The sequence below is a fragment of the Zeugodacus cucurbitae genome, chromosome 2 (genome assembly GCF_028554725.1).
Source record: "Zeugodacus cucurbitae isolate PBARC_wt_2022May chromosome 2, idZeuCucr1.2, whole genome shotgun sequence".
NCBI lineage: Eukaryota > Metazoa > Arthropoda > Insecta > Diptera > Tephritidae > Zeugodacus > Zeugodacus cucurbitae.
In genome coordinates this window covers 36,567,391-36,583,787 of record NC_071667.1, presented here as the reverse complement: position 1 = coordinate 36,583,787, position 16,397 = coordinate 36,567,391, and the positions used below count along the sequence as shown (strand labels likewise).

The following is a 16,397-nucleotide window of genomic DNA, read 5'->3' as shown; positions in this document are numbered from 1 at the left end:
CACTTACAAGAACAACACAACATTGTCGAATAATGTTAAAGAATTGGAAGATAGAGGTAAATACGCAGAAATCCGTTCAGATAACGTTTACATTAAGGACTGACGAATGTCGCCCTGTAACATTAAATGGCTCTACAATACCTGAGAGTGAAACTGTCAAACACCTTAGTCTTTATTTGGACGACTCACTTGGAAGACACATATAAAAGAGAAAACGAAGTAACTCAAATTTAAAACTAAAAAAATGTATTGGCTTTTAGGTCAGCGATCACAACTTAGCCTTGAAAATAAAGTACGACTTTACAAGTCAGTTCTGAAACCAGTATGGACATATGCATCCTGGGTATATAAGCAACTTCGAAATCCACAAAAGACTTAAATATACCTTTTATTAAAGACGAAATTAGCAAAGCCTGTCGAAGATACCTAGATAGACTGTCTAACCATGAAAACTCATTGGCAATAAATTTACTGGACAACAGTATGGATGTTAGACGCTTAAAACGAACTCACATTTCGGATCTCCCATATAGATTTTTGTAGTTTTAAGAATATTTTTAGCATATAATGTAATTGAAGAATATATTGGTTAGTCTCAATGGAGAACAATCAATCCTGTCACTATTACTGTATTTAAAAAATTTGGTGATTGTCAATTGATAGATTGCAAATAAAATATGTATATAACAAAGAAAAAAATTCTGTTGTTAGCTGAAGTTTCTACACATAACGCCATAGACTTCGATTAAGTGCTTCCAATGCACGTTTATGCGCCATTGTGCATTCGTCCCATATGATGATTTTCGATGCTGATAAAATTTGGGACATCGCGAAGTATGAGCCGTCCGCAGTCCTTCTAACAATGTGTTCTATTTTCAAAATGACAATTCTAACAGGAACAGTGGCTAAAAGTAATGGCATGAGGAATGTCTTTTCAGTTCTACCAGGGATGTAAGTGTGGTTGTGAACCGATTTCGCCTATTTTTATGTTGTGTAATGGAAAAAAGAGGAGCACACCACCTTATTGTCGATTTTAAAGCTGCTTTCGACTGCTAAAAGGAGCTGCCTCAATGCCGCTATGTCTGAATTTGGTGTCCCCGCAAAACTAATACGGCTGTGTAAGCTGAGCAACACAAAAAGTTCCGTCAGGATTGGGAAGGACCTCTCCTAGCCGTTCAATAAGCTGAATCAGCCTCGAAATCCAGCGCAGAATCACTCTTGCCAACAGATGCTACTTTGGACTGAATAGGAGAGGTACCGAGGTCCTCATGTTCGATATATGGGGCCTTGAAAACCTATGGTCCGATTTCGGCGACAAAGTTTTGCACCGATATCTTCACTAGTGCTTACTTTATATATTGTAAAGTAAACGATTCAGATCATCTTCTAAGTTCTGGTATATAGGAAGTAGGCGTGGTTGTGAAGCGATTTGGCCAATTTTCACAACATATTATTGGGAGGTAAGGAAACTATTACAAACTAAGTTTCATTGAAATCGGTCGAGTAGTTCCTGAGATATGGTTTTTGACCCATAAGTGGGCGACGCCACGCCCATTTTCCATTTTGTAAAAAGATTTGAGTGCAGCTTCCTTCTGCCATCTCTTATGTGAAATTTAGTGTTTCTGACGTTCTTGGTTAGTGAGTTAACCCACTTTTAGTAATTTTCAACATAACCTTTGTATGGGAGGTGGACGTGGTTATTATCCGATTTCTTTCATTTTTGGACTGTATTAAGAAGTCGCTAAAAAAACGACTGCAGAAAGTTTGGTTTATATATCTTTATTGGTTTGCGAGATATATATAAATAACCGATTTGGGGGCGGGACCACGCCCACTTCTCAAAAAAATTACATCCAAATATGACCCTTCCTGGTGCGATCCTTTATTCCAAATTTTACTATTATAACTTTATTTATGGCTTAATTATGACACTTTATGTGTTTTTGGTTTTCGCCATTTTGTGGGCGTGGCAGTGGACCGATTTTGCCCATTTTCGAAAGCAACCCTCTCACGGTCCCAAGGAACATGTGTTCCAAGTTTCATTAAGATATCTCAATTTTGACTCAAGTTACAGCTTGCACGGACGGACGGACAGACGGACGGACAGACATCCGGATTTCAACTCCACTCGTCATCCTGATCATTTATATATATATAACCCCATATCTAACTCTTTTATTTCTTGGTGACACAAACAACCGTTATGTGAACAAAACTATGATACTCTGTGCAACAGGTTGCGAGAGTATAAAAATAAAGTGCTCTCTCGACGAACCAAAATCAAACTCTACAAGTCGCCTATCATTCCCGTCCTGCTTTATGGTGCAGAAGCGTGGACGGTGTCAACATCCGATGTGACGACACTAGAAATATTCGAGCGGAAAATTTTGAGTAAGATTTATGGTCCTCAGAACATTGGCAACGGCGAATACCGCAGACGTTGGAACTTGCCTCTCACAAAATAAATAAAATTTTTTAAGAAACGAAATTTTAAAATTCGGGGTGCTTTTTGGTTTGATTCCCCTCGCCTCTCACTTTGAAAAAATAGAAGAAACACATTTAGTCATATTCTTCATCCGTCAATTCAATTTCGTCTAATATTGAATAATCTTCGAACACACTTCTATTAATATGGTCTTCGCCATTATTATCATCATCATCATCATCGCTGTCTTGAGTGGTGGACACTGATTGTAATTCTTCGTCCTTGTTTGATTTTGGCGTTGCAAACAACGCTCTAACTTCTGCTGGAATAGTTAATACCTTCTTTTGATTATGTCGCATTTGAAGACTCATGCTAGATATAATTACATCTGGAGTATCCATTACTCTATTAAATACATCAGTTAGATTCGATATTCTATCGCGTTTTATACTGTGGCATTTTCTAAAATTTTTGTAATCCATATTTCTAGCTTCAGATGCTTCTTCACCAAGAATTCCAATAGGTAATATACTTGTATCAAATTTTGATGCATCGATAGGAAGTTGAACGGAAAGAGCAACTAAAATTGTCTTGAATTGACATAATAATAGAGAATCAAGTTCAAGACACTCAGCCAATAATTCTGGGTTTTCGAAAGCTGTACGAGCTGTATTTCCGTCGTTAGTCGTCCCAGAACCTCCAGGCTTAGGTTTATCTACTATTAATCCTAGTTTTTCCCAGAGAATTGCTTGTACTTTCTGTTTTCTTGCAGCAAATAATTCTTTATCTCTAGGAGACCTCATTTGCCATTTTTTAACATCGAGTCTTAATGAGATGTGCAAACAACATTCAAAAATCCTGATCCAGGCATGCAAAGGACTTAATCCATGTACTAGAGTCTTTGAATCTGGTAGGAAAAGGCCTTTTTCTTTATTACTCAAGTCATTGAACAATTTCGGTGTCGCATGACAAACTGGACAGGTTTGCTTGGAAGCTGTACCTGTAATAATATTTAAAATTGTCCGTCGATTAAAGTTAAAAATATAGAACAATGAATCCGTATACGTCGATCGTTATCTACAGAAATTTCAATAATTTCTAATTCATCTATTTGCTTTTCTACATTTTCCTTTTGACTAAGAATTACTTCCTTTGATTCGGAAACATATTCTATTGCAAGAGGTCGACAGAATCGTGCTGACTGAGGTGTTATGTTATTCCAAAGAACTATATTTTCGGACGTTAGTAATCGCAATGGAATGAGCGTCGTGGCAAATAAATTATCATCTTTATGATTTGGATTTGTGTCTACTGATTTGTAAGTTTGTTTATAACATGAATGACCACTGCTGCCATCAAACCCATATGAACACAGTAAAACAGCATCTACTACATTTACTTGTGATTCAGTCATGTAATGAATTACTACTTTTTTCTGTAAATCTACAATTCTATTCGCGGTATGTTTCAAGAGAGCTTGAAGAGACACTTCTGCTCTTGTCTCGCTGATAGAAGTATCTTCCAATGGAGGTCTACATTGTAATTTTATTTCCCTGATCTTATTATGGCAGACCAAATATCACCACCACATTTTTTAACTTCTAATCTCATGTTAGTATAAACTGCTTTAGATAGAGAGTTATTCAGCAAGAAGGCTAAAGACTCCTCCGCACTTTTTTAAAACTGTTGTTTCTAATATTTTACGAATTTTTTTCGGGTGTTCTGATGATTTTAAAATGTGATTAACGACATAGTATAAATCTTTATTACCAGATCTACTTGCAGCTTGACGACAGGAAGTTAACAATGCTAATGCATCATGCTTTTTAGCCCGATCAATAGTTGCAACTTCTCGACGTTTAGATCGTTCAGATTTATCTTTAAATTCAAGACTTGGTCGACCACCGACAACTGAATTTGTGATACTTTTATCGCCTTCATTAGTTGTAATCGAAGTTGTAGTAATTACTTTAGGAATACAAAATAAAGAGTTAAGCCAGTCTTTATTGTTTAATTCAAATCGGGTTTTCATTCTTTTAGCTGCCTGTAATTTCAAATTGCCCTTACATTTTAGAGTCGAAATAGCTCTTTTTAATTGCTCGATCCATTCAGAATCTACATCAGAAAGATTAAGATTCATTTTGTTAACAACATACTCACCTACTAATTTTATATTGCCTAATTCATCAAGCTTTTGAAGAATCTCTTTCTTTGTAAACTCCGCCATTTTAAGTATTACAGTTCTACCTTTTTTTTAATGATTAAATTTGAATATGAATAAATTTGAATATAAGTATTTTAGATTTTATTTTTTCAAACAACATAAGCAGAATATATGATTAGTATATTCGAAAAGACATGTTTTTCAAGTAAATTCAACTGGAAACCGACGGTGGCGCCATCTAACTGTTCGTAGCATATAAATATTATTAACACAATGCATCGAAATACCAAATATTAATTTTGTCAGTCGAAAATTTACTATACGTAAATATATGTTACCACAAGCCAGTATCGAGCCTATATATGAGTGTCGAAAAATGTTAAGTGCGCGCACGCGACTGTTTTGCAATATTTCTAATTGAAAAGTGAAAACGGGTAAAAGTGGGCAGGATAAACTTAAAGTATATGAAAAAATGAATCGATTAAAACCCCGGACTTTTTTATATACAGGGGAATCTCGGGGAATCTGCATTCGGCAGCGAGCATAGTCGAAAAATAATATGCACCGGTGAATAACAATCTTGTGTATTATGCTTTATATATCAATTTTTTAAATATTTTTTTCTTGCAACTTACTTCTTTTTCCATACAGACTAAGAAACTAATTCGAAATTTTATGAAATATTTATCAATTTTAAACTATATTCATTATTTTGCGCAAAAAACGTAATACAATTTTACTGTCGAATTGAAATTCAAAGTACTGCAGAGTTAAAAATATTTTATTAAATGTAACAGAAATTGGCTAAAATCTACTTTGATATGTGTAGATTACTATAAACAAAATAAAAATTAAAAAAAAAAATAGTCGAGTTTTGACCGCTTTTGCCTACCTTCTGGCCCACTGTGCACTGGCTAGGCCATGTTGTCCGCATGGACGAACAGACTCCAGAAAGGTGAAAGGTGCGCTGTTGTCGATTCGACTATAACCGGCTAAACGGTTTCTACACCAATTACATACATATAATGGGGTACGTAAGGGAAGTGACAGCAGAAAGTTTGGTACATGTATATAGCTTTATTTTTTTACAAGATATGTACAAAATATTATTAAGGGCCGGGGCCATGCCCACTTTTCCAATAAAAGATTACATCCAAATATGCCCCTTCCTAGTGTGATCATAAGATAAAGATACCGAATTTTACTTTTATAACTTTATTTGTGGCTTGATTATGACTCTTTATAGGTTTTCGGTTTTCGCCATTTTGTGTTCGTGGCAATGGTCCTATTTCGCCCATTTCAATAGCAACCCTCTCACGGTCCCAAGCAACATGTGTACCAAGTTTCGTCAAGATATCTTAATTTTTACCCAAGTTATCTGTTGCACGGACTGACATACATCGGGATTTCAACTGGTCTCGTCATCCTGATTTTTTTGATATATAATATCCCTATATAACCAACTCGTTTAGTTTTATGACTTAGGCTGCGTGCATGTCGGAGCTGCGATAAGCGATAAGAGCGTCGATAAGAGCGAAGCTTAGACAATTGATACATGTAATTTAATACAAGTGTGCATGTCGGAGCAGCGCGTGAACTCACTCTTTGCTGGCTATCATCGATAAGAGAGTAGAAATTGTAGGCCAGTAATTTCTTCGCTCTTATCGATGATGGACACGGAAGACTTAATAAGTGCAGTATTTTTGAAATAAGCAATCTGGGATCAAAAAGATCCAAACCACCACAACAGGTTCGTTTTGGATAAATTGTGGTTAGAAATATCCACAAAATATGGTTTAATACCTTATGGTTAGCATCAATCACTTCTCTTGAAGTATGGGCCTGTTGTGGCAATTTCGCCAGCCGTGCTGCAGTCGATCCGAAATTTGAGACAGAATGTAATCGAATGTATCGCTTGTCATTCTCATGTATTCGAAAAACTTTTTTGGATCCTGTCTCAAGCTACAATAAAGATGATGAAATTCTCCGAAATTTGGCCTTTGTTGATTTATAGGATGCGCCGAAAACGAGCATTTTGTCCCCTCAGTATTATGCATATGATAATATGCAGCAGTAGATGTTAACAACAAAAAATTTTCTTCTTCAGAATCACTCATTTTTTTAGCTGTTCACTATACAAAACAAATGCAAATGCAATTTACGCTCTTATCGCAGCTCTGTTATGCACACCACACAAAACTATAACTCGACGCCATGCTCTTGTCGCTGCTCTTATCGCTTATCACAGCTCCGACATGCACGCAGCCTTACAAACAACGTATGAGAGTATATACTGTATGTGCCGAAACTGCTATAAAATTGTACGTAATGTAAAAAACCAAAGATTTCACTTCTAAACCGATGAAAGCATATTGAGTTTGATTATAATTTTACAAATGAGTCCCCGAAATTCTGAAAAAAGTAAAATTTTTGCACGAAATTAAATTTAGTGTGTATATTCGGCATAAAAGGTGGCAAAATTGATAAATATAGATAAAGAGGCTTCACGGTAGTGATGTCCGATATGGTGTATCTATGTGATGGCAACTGTATGATGACATGACTAAGTGATGACAACTGTAAAATACAAGCAATCGTTCGAGCCAAGGATATGCAAAAAAAAATAGCGAAAGAAATTAGTAAAAGAATGAGTGCTGGCCATAACCACAATTTTAGAACCAAGATTAAGAAAACTGCATTTTTCTGATGACATGTTGACATGTATGTAAAAAAACTCAGAGAAATTATAAGAGTTGATGATATTGCCGAAACTGAATCGCCATGATTGGAGATGGACTCTTCAGATAGTTTTGATAAAACAGAAAACTCGTTTAGATTTGGACTGACCATCATAAGTTGGTCCAAAAAAATTGGAAAATAAATAGAAACAATTTGTTGGATATGTTAGACGACTTAATTTTCAGTTCTGCTGTAAAAGCAATTTTTATAACTTTCGGTAAAAGTTATACTTTTTCGATGCATTGATGTTTTTATTCGATGCATCGCATAACATCGAAGTCAAGTTTCGATTCATCATATCGAATAAAACATCGATGCATTTTTTTAATGGCCATCGCGATGTTAAGCAGAAATAATGGTCACAGATTACAAGTGAGGAAATAAGTTAGTAAATTCATTGCCAATCCGTGCTATGTTGTCACACTTAAATCCCTTTATCTCGAAACTTTAAATAGGAACTCTGACTTTTGTTTTTGTATTTTGATCTTATGAATATAATGAAAAATTATATGTAAAAAATTTTAACTTAATTACAATGTGTTTGAAATTCACTTCAAGTCTAAACGAGATTGATGAGATCTGAAATTGAGTACAGTATTGAATGACGACTTGGTAGTATGTCTATATATATAATAGTCACATTATTTACCTTCGAAGGTAAGAACTTACCTACACTTCCACAATTTTTTTATATTCCAAAATCTCCATCCAGATTATAATTATTGATTAAATTTTTTTTTGTTTTTTATCAAACGTTTGACTTTGCATTCTATTTTATTATTTTTGTTATGATTTATATTTATTTTAAGACATTAAATTAAGACACAATTAACGTAATACTATGTTTAAATTTATGAGCGGAATGCGTTATTGCATTTTGTAATTAATAACAATGGACCACAACGTTTGTTGAAACACGTAATTAATTATATGACTTTATATAAATATCCCACTACAAGTTATCCGTTTATCGTTGTTTTGTAGGAACGGTACGGTAATTTTTGGGAGCTCGACGTTATAACAAATTCTTCAAGGAGAGCTCAGGATGAGTCGGGAATCATTCCCATTTTTATGTAATTAGCTATCACACATTGGCAAACCTAATACTACATACAGGGAATGTATTCTTCTGCTAAATATAGAACTTTTGGGAGACTGTTCGGGATTTCCAAAGCGTCTGTATGTTGTATTCTTAAAGACTTTAGCCGAGGAGTGTGGGACCAGCTATCATCTAAATATTCAACCAGCTCATTTCTCACGCAAGAAAAAATAACGGAGTGCGTTGAAGGATTTAGAAAGATTGGATTTCCACAATGTCTGGGTGCAGTAGGTAAGTTTGTGAATTTCAAATATTTTACCCATAACATGCAAATACAATTTATTTCAGAAGATTGCCATATTGAGATTAGGCCCTCCGCATCTGATGCTGTTGACTATTTCAACTACAAAGGTTGGTACTCAATGGTTTTACATGACCTCGTATGCTACTGGTAAGTTAACAACATAAATATTTTGGAAAATACTTAAACTTTTTTTCAGATATAGATTTACACTAATTATTCAATATACATTAATGTTGGAGCACCTGGTCGTTGTAATGATTCTCAAATATTTGAAAAATCCAACTTGAAAGTATTTTGCAAAACCCTCTATTTAAAGTGAATGCGAAAAGAATTGGTGATGATGATGTGATTGCTAATGTCCCTATTGTAGTTCTCGGGGACTCAGCATTTCGCTTTACTCCGTTTCTAATGAAGCCCTATCTTTAAATGAAATGAATGACAACATAAACACGAAATGGTTGGAAGTGCAAAATAATTTGGAAATCGTACGCCCACGAGGGCAACCAGGTCCATTGTTCATTTCTGGAACCGATGACCCTAATACTGAGAATATCAGAAAATCTATAGCTCTATTTCTACGTAAGTTTTATTTTTTTCAGTTCATTTTCAATCAGTTCATTTTTATATCACATATTGAGACACAATAACGAAGCAAAATTAGTTAATCAATTATTAACAAAACAATAGTTCGAGGGCTGCTATATATATTTCTGGCCTAATAAGGAAAATAGGAATATTTAACGAAAATGGTTTTATTGCTTTTCAAAATATTGCCCAACAAGATTTTTACACTTTTGCATGCACTCAAACCAATTTTCGAAGCACTTTTTTTGAGCGATTGTCAAATTGTGCGGAATCCAACGAGAACAAACCTTTTTTACGGCCAGGTGTTCATGCAATATCGAATGTATGCTGGTGGGAGAAATGCATAGGCATGCCCCTATCTGAAGGTATGTTACATGACGGTCTTGCATTATCAGTTCACGTACGGCATCGATGTTTTCTAGCACAACGGCTGTTTTTAGACGACATTCACGGAATTCGTCTTTGAGCGAGTGTCGGCCACGATTGAATTCGTTGTACCAGTTTTCACAGTGCTATAGGATGGTGCTTCATAGCCATACAAAGATTTTAGTTCATCGATGCACTCTTGTCGCGATAATCCATGTCGAAAGTTGTGAAAAATGATCGCACGAAACTGTTCACGAGTTAATTCCATTTTTTGGCCGAGATTAATTTTTTAATTCCCTGTAAATAAAACAATTCACGATTAAATGACAAAACGTTCTGAGTGATGTTATGCTAAAAAATGTCAAACTTTCCAATGGAAATGTCAGATTGCACCTTACACAACACTTAGTTTTGCCTAGGCCAGAAATATATATAGCAGCCCTCGTAAATCATTTACCAAACCAAATAATACATTAGAAAAACAATTAAACATTTAAAACATAAAATTAAGAAGAAAGAAGTTGAACTTTTCCTGGACTAGAAAGAAGAAAAATTGATACAGCTGCGAGGAGTAAAACGGAATTCGCATGTGCTTAAAGACATGTCGGTGAAAATGGCCACACAAAGCTTTGTATATTTCCGCGAATTATTTGATTATATGCTTTGTTTAAAAACTTCCACAAAGTTTTCTAGGATGGAATTTCTCTCTTTTTCAATTTGCATGGCCTCCCTGCCATCCTCCTTAATTGCTTCAATTTCTGCCTGTAATTTGGTATTCGAAGCCTCGAATACCTCCAAAAACTCATATTGAATGCTAACTGATGCATTTGTCTTTTTCTTTTTCTTTACAGGTTCCTCGACTGAAGGCGGAAATTCTTCTTGCGAATCTATGGCAGAGTTATTCGGGGAGAGCGCACACTCCACAGATTCGTAAACTGTAACAAATAAAAGTTTATAAAAATAAATACAAACTATTAAAATTCCTATTTTGTTTTACTAACCTGTGCTCTCTTCCACCAATGTTTCTAAATTTATACTTTTATAGCTGCCGAGAATGCCATTAATTTTAGTATAATAGTCGAAGGGCTGCCACCAGAGGGACCAACAATTTTCTTCTCATCTCTGTAAATAGGTACATTTTTGAAAACATTTATATGAATATTAAATGAACATGAATATTAAATAAACTTACCTGTATTTATTTGTTAAATTGTGTATTTTCACACGAATTTCATTCGCGAAATATATAAAACCTTTGGCGGCCATTTCCATAGACATGTCTTTATAGACATGAGAATTTCGTTTAACTCGTAATTGTGGAAATTTTTACGTCGACAAGCTCAGGAGAAGTTCAACTTCTACTTTGTTCCACTTGGATCTTCTTTCTGAAAAATTTATAGATTTAAATATATTGTAAATTAATGTTTTATTTTAAGTATATTTACAAACCTCTTTTCCACGCTGTCGGCCATTTTGGTTTACATTTTCATTTGACATTTCTCCTCTTCTTCGCAAAAATTATCGATAAAAATAGGAATAACACCGAAAATCTAGTTGTATAAAACGAGATAATTTTAAAATCTCGGATTATCAAGAGAGGAATTTTGTAATTTCTTATTTCACACTTCAATGTCTCAAAATTCTTGCATGTTAAGAAGGGGCACTTAAGCGGGGATTACTGTATACTTCGTTTACATAAATTCATGCTCTAGTGGCTAGTATTAGGGTGTCCTTGCTGTTCAGAGCGACTCTGGCAACTTTGGCATTTTATTACTTATACCCCATGTTGAACGTCAATTAAAAATATAATGGTTGAATAAGTTTTCATACTGTTTGCGATAGCTTAAGTAAAAATTGAGATATCTTAATGAAACTTGGTAAACATATTTCTTGGCACCCTGAGGAGTTTGGTATTGAAACTGGGTGAAATCGGGCCATTTCCACACCCACAAAATGGCGAAAACCGAAAACCTATAAAATGTCATAACTAAGCCATAAATAAGTTTATAAAAATCAAATTTCGAATAAAGGATCGCACTATGAAGGGGCAAATTTGGATATAATTTTTTTGGTCAGGTTTTTTTGTATATATCTCGCAAGCCCATAAAGCTATATACACCAAACGTACAGCAGCCACTTGCCTTACGTATCCTATTACACACCATAAAAATTGGTGAAATCAGATAATAACCACGCCCACCTCCCATACAAAGGTTAGGTTGAAAATGACTAAAAGTGCGTTTACTCACTAACGGAAAACTCCAGAAACACTAAATTTTACAGAAGAAATAGAAAAAGGAGACACTCAGATTTTTTACAAAATGGAAAATGGCCGTGGCGTCGCCCACTTATGGGCTAAAAACCATATCTCAGGAACTACTCGACCGATTTGAATAAAATTCGGTATATACTATTTTCCTAACATCCTGATGACATGGACGGGCGAAATCGAGTCACTATCACGCCTACTTCGATAATCAATTCTCATATAATCAAATTTGAATTCCATCTGATTCCTTCACTTTATATACATTTAAATTAGGAACCAGTGATGTTACCGGAATAAAAATTACTACTACTGTATTTGAGCTGTGACACTACTTGTGGAAAAATTGTCAATTGACTTTAACTTTTCAATGTCCCGGACATCGAACATGAAAAACTCAGTGCCTAAGGGTAATTTTTACCGAAAATATCGGCAAATCTTTTAGATATTTTAATGTAATTTGGAGGGTATCTTTTTCTTCTAATAGTATGTTTCTGTGGCAAAATTTATTAAAAACGGGCCATAACTTACCCTAGCTCCCATATACCTAATTATGGGTTTTTCAAAACTATGATGGGCTTAATACCTTATAAATCGGTTAATATGTGAAATATTAAATTAAGTGATATTATGTACCTGGGTGGTGAAAATGAGTGAAATCAGTTCAGAAGTTACCTCAGCTATCACATACTATATAGAGGTAGTTAAAATTATTTACACATCAAATTTCACAGAAAAAGCTATTAATTGTTGTGTTGTCGCAGGGTAACAAAATGCTATGTTGTTGTAAACCTTAAATAGTCAAAAGTATTTACAATTTTTTTTTGCGTCAAAAGTATTTACACACAACTTGAACTCTGTTTATCCTGTTATTTTTTAATGCATTTTTTTAATTTTAATTTTTATTCTTAGTTATTATTCCAAGGCGGTAAATTCATAATTGGTTACATCGTCTTTGGCATCGATAACAGCCTGCTTTATGGTCCGAATTGATTCAACACTATTGTACGCTAAGTTAACTGTTAATTTAGACCGAATGTCGGTAATTTCGGCGTTTTCGGTTATTATATAAATTGTACTTTGATATTTAACGATAGACCAAACATTTTAACTAAAGTTTTGGTCAGGGCTGTGCGGAGGTCAACTTGATTTACTTCATTTAAAACTTTTGTAGGTAGAGATCCTTCATGAAAAACTTGTCTATATTTGGAAAACCACTATAATGCCATGGTCATGTGACGTGGTAAATGCATAAAGCGTTTACTAAAGAAGCCCTGGAACTAAAATTTAGCCTTTATCTGATGAAAACCAGATAGCTTTTTTGGTTTCGGAAATATTGACCACTTTATGCACAGTGTAACATCATTAACTGTGTAACTGTTCATGCAATATGCTGATTCGATGGTTGTGCAATATTCAGAGAACTAATTGTGGGATTTTGTATGGCAGTTCCAACTAATCTTCTACATTATCTTTGAGTTATCACAGGTTTCTGCCCAGTTCTCTTTAAATTATCCTTGAACTATTTCGTCTCCATCTTTTTAATAACATTATAAACAGTATTCCTTTAATATCTATAACCTTTTACTAACTCCGAAGCCGAAACACCAGTCTTAAACTTAATAACAGTCTCCGATCTAGTTATAATCGATAATTCATTTGTTTTTGGCATTTTATTTACCAAGTTTTATATTTTAATTCTTTGTTAGTAAGTTATGTATGCGATAGAAGCCAATCACTACTCTTGATTCAACCAAAGCCAAGAAAGAAGGCTTAATCGCGGTGTGTAAATACTTTTGACGCAAAATAAATGTGTGTAGAAACGTACAAGTAGATTATCTGAAATACATACAATGAAATTGCGGTAAGAATGCAATAGAATGAAGGGAAACGCAAGACACTCCGCGATGGTTTCGGTCGTTATATACTACTAGCTTTTACCCGCGGCTTCGTCCGCATACGTTTCGTTTCGTTTTCTCCCGGCTGTAAGTCCCCCTGAAACAATGTCCAACTATCGTGTTCCGGTCCTCAACTTCACATCAAAATCTCTTCAAAAGCAACCTAAGTACATAATGGATAGCTCCGAATGTTTCCTTAGTAAATATAGAAAGTAGATAATGTAAATCGGTTTAAAATACTACTAACTATCTGCCAACCCCCGATTCTGTGAACTTGAAATACGTGAGCAAGCCACGTATAATTGTCCGTGAGTAAAACAACTCTGTTCTAAATTATTGCTGGCTACTTTTAATGTTTGCCCCTGAGCTTTATTTATCGTCATAGCGAATGCGATTTTCAGCGGAAACTGTAATCTCTTAAACTTGAATGGCAAATCTGTCAGAATTAACATTCTCTCCTTTTGCCAATCCAATCATTCTTTTACAATATTGCGACCGAGGTGTGTTACTTGCAACCGTGTGCCAATACACAGTCTTGGGGCATCTAAATTTCACATCAAAAGGATAGGAACGCATACTTTCAGCCTCAGATTGTGTGAAGGTACTCCCGACAGTTCTAAAGAATTAAGAAATTCTACAGGGTATGATGTTACTTGTTCAGTATCCATTACAGTGTCTACAGACAAAAACTCAACAATATCACCTCCCACGCGTGACATAATTTGCTCGTTTATCTGTCCCACTATTTCATTCGTCGGCGCTAAAATTGCTCTTTCACATAACCATTCTCTATTCCTCATATTAGTTAGCATTTCGCTATAGACGAAGTTATTTAGATCATCTGGATTATGCACAACATTGCAAAATACACGATCTAATGTAATCATGCCATTACCATCCTTTGCCATACGATCTTCTCCAATTTTAAGAAGAGCAGCAGCATATTGTCCAGATTGTACATCTCTGTGTAGCTGTCCTCTCATATTTGTAGACAGACTAAACGTTTTTACGTGCACCCATAACGTTGACGCTTTTAAACACGCATTTATTTCTTCTGCAGGGGTGCCTTTAGTGATAACCGGCAAAGTCTGTCTAAGATCGCACTTGAAAACAATACCATACCAAGTAGCATAAACAATATGCTACATACATATGAACATGCACATGAATTGAGAATTAACAAATGAAAGCGACTGCAAAAATAAAGAATAATACGTATCTCAGTAAACCTAGAGATATGAATGATTGGTTAAGAAAATACCTACATCTAACAGCTACCTTAACTACCTAATAATAAAAAATGTAACTAAGTACCATCTATCTCCTAACTAAATTTCATCAAAATCCGTTCAGCCGTTTAGGCATTATAGAGCAAAACTCCCTGCAAAAACCATAAAAAATCACTAACTCAATTCAGTTTTCTGCCTACTTCCTACCCCCTAAGTACGATGACGTGATGATTTTGCTAAATTTCATCAAAATCCGTTCAGCCGTTTCGACGTGAAAAAGCAAAAGTCCCAACAAAATCGACTAAAAATCACTAACTCAATTTAGTTATCTGCCTACTGCCTACTACCTAAGAACGACGGCGTGATTATGTATAGGCTATGACCATTTCTAGGTTATCATCCATCACCATACCAAATTTCATCAAAATCCGTTCAGCCGTTTAGGCGTGAAAGAGTAACAGACAGACAGAGTTACTTTCGCATTTATAATATTTATATGGACTAAAAGGACAATTGGCGCGGGTTGTCGTGCAGATTTTGCTACTATGAAGACCCAAAACTACAATGTCGAGTTGACGTGTTATACGACAAAATTTATTACTTTAAGTAAATTATTAGTAATTTTTAAAACTTTTTTCTATTATTTTAAATAATTAAGAATACTTTATATGATTTTAATCACAATTTTATTTTTTGTATCAAAACATTAAATGTTTACAAATATGTCGCAAATATTTGTGTAATGACTTGTAAAAACTGTTGTGTGTATTTCGTTACGCGCCTATTTTACCACCACAGAGATAGTGAGGAAGTGCAATATATACGCAATTAACATTTGTTATGAAAGATGTTTTTTATTAATAGTGTAACGAAAATGGCACAAGAACAAGCTAGAATTTACAATCGAAATCGATAACTTGCCAGATGTATCTAGACATAGATATTCGTAGTTGCCAGAATGTTCGATTGGCGCTTACAATCGACTATATAAGGGCTGCCGGACTGACAGCAAGACATAGTTCTGATAAGATAGTTGTCGAGTAAAGAAAATTCTAAAGAGAGAGTTGTCGAGTAAAGTGTAAACATAGTTAGAGTTGTAAACTAGAATATTGAGTAATAAAGTGTTAAGTTATTAGAATTTAGATATAAAGATTAGTGTATAGCAGAGACCTGCACAAGCGCACCGCCACTCAAAATACATCGCGTGCTTACTCGCATATTTCTCATACTTGTGTATCAAAAACACTTAGCCAAATATGTCGCGATGGTTTTAACACTCACAGAATTTTTCCACTTAACTCAAAGCGGTTAAAAAAACACTTAACTCTCTTCTGCTTATTCATGTTATTACTTAAGTTGAGCGACAACACAAAAAAAGCGGT

General features: G+C 34.8%; 1 protein-coding gene and 2 long non-coding RNA genes across 13 annotated transcripts in view; 1 reads left to right on the top strand and 2 right to left on the bottom strand.

Moving 5' to 3' along the window:
• The window catches only part of LOC105219969 (uncharacterized), an 833,969-nt gene that overhangs the window by 218,022 nt on the left and 599,550 nt on the right, over positions 1–16,397 (bottom strand). The window lies entirely within an intron of this gene.
• On the top strand, positions 8,319–9,008 carry LOC128919901 (uncharacterized). The gene is made up of 3 exons (XR_008470038.1): positions 8,319–8,658; positions 8,716–8,818; positions 8,868–9,008. It is a non-coding gene; the product is annotated as an uncharacterized LOC128919901 (long non-coding RNA).
• On the bottom strand, positions 9,288–15,690 carry LOC114805153 (uncharacterized). Of its 2 annotated transcripts, XR_003753246.2 has the most exons (4): positions 11,072–15,690; positions 10,815–11,007; positions 10,624–10,744; positions 9,288–10,557 (listed from the first exon to the last, which is right to left on the bottom strand). It is a non-coding gene; the product is annotated as an uncharacterized LOC114805153 (long non-coding RNA). The 2 variants fall into 2 exon arrangements; XR_008470034.1 differs by having other exon boundaries at positions 10,815–15,676.